This window comes from Tupaia chinensis, unplaced genomic scaffold (assembly GCF_000334495.1).
Source record: "Tupaia chinensis unplaced genomic scaffold, TupChi_1.0 Scaffold000671_1, whole genome shotgun sequence".
Classification (NCBI taxonomy): Eukaryota; Metazoa; Chordata; class Mammalia; order Scandentia; family Tupaiidae; genus Tupaia; species Tupaia belangeri.
Genome location: NW_006160193.1, coordinates 3,890,398 through 3,891,593, shown reverse-complemented (window position 1 = coordinate 3,891,593; position 1,196 = coordinate 3,890,398).

Sequence of the window (1,196 nt, the reverse complement as noted above, 5' to 3'; positions counted from 1 at the left end):
CCACAGAACCCTAATACATACAAGGATGAAGCGGAGTGAGTCTGGCTCAAGACAGACGGGGCAGGGACCAGCAGTTAGCATAATGGCTATGTCGCTGGGCTCCCACGTAGTCGACCGTGGTTCGCGTCCCGGACCCAGTGGCTTAAAACTCATGCCGGGCGTGTGTGCGTGCGTGCCCAAGATCCCGAGAGGAGAATGGAGGAGAAGGGATTGCGGTGTGACCATCCCCCCTGGGGGGGTGATTTCTCGCTTTCTGTCTCTATGTCTCTCTCTGTCTGGCGAGCACACACGCCCTATAGCGAAAACCTTTCCAAAAAAAAAAAGACAGACGGGGCAGCCCTCGAGACCCTTCTCTTCTCTCCACCAGGACAAACCCAGACTTGGCCTGGAAACAACAGGCTTCACGGGCTCTGGGAGTCCATGGGCTGCTACCCTGCAGGGTTCCACACTCGTCCTGGTTGGTCTGGACTCACTCCTCTTCCTAGTCTCATTCCTAAGATGACAAGGCTCCTGCCTGGCTCCCACTCATGCAGAGCCCCCTCCTGCAGGTACGCGCAGGCCCCCAGGCTTCCCCAGAGAAACGCACATGCAGACGCTGGACACTCGTGTGTTCATGAGGGAGGTCCCAGGTCCCTGACATTTGGGAAAGCTGAGGAGAACATTCTAAACTTAACATGTACTTTTTAAAATGTTTAATATTTATTTGTTTATTTTGTTATTATTTAATTTGATGAGAGAGAGAAAGTGAGAGAGCAAGCTGCCAGGTCTAAGACTTGAACCATGGTCAGCCATGTGGGAGTCCAGCACCTTAACCACACGCCACCTGCCAGCCCCAACATGTACATGTTAATAGTTCAGCCGCACGTGGACATTGGTTTTACTTATTTTCATATGAAATGCTTGATCTCCCAAGAGAGTGGACTTGGGCGAAACCTCCTTACAGTGCCTGGGAGGCTGACAGGTGGAGAACTCAGGTGCCCGGGGGGTTTGGGACCTTACGATCGATGCTCCCCCTCCCACCTGGACAGGCGCCGGCCCCGGCGCCCATGCAGCGAAGGGAGGACCAAGCGCATGGACGGTGTGATGCGCCCCTCAGTTAACGGGCCCACGCTGCCCACCCACGTCTGCGGTACGCACCTCCCTGCCGCCGTGCGGCCAGGGCACGGAGCACATGATGGGATCAGTCACCACTCTTT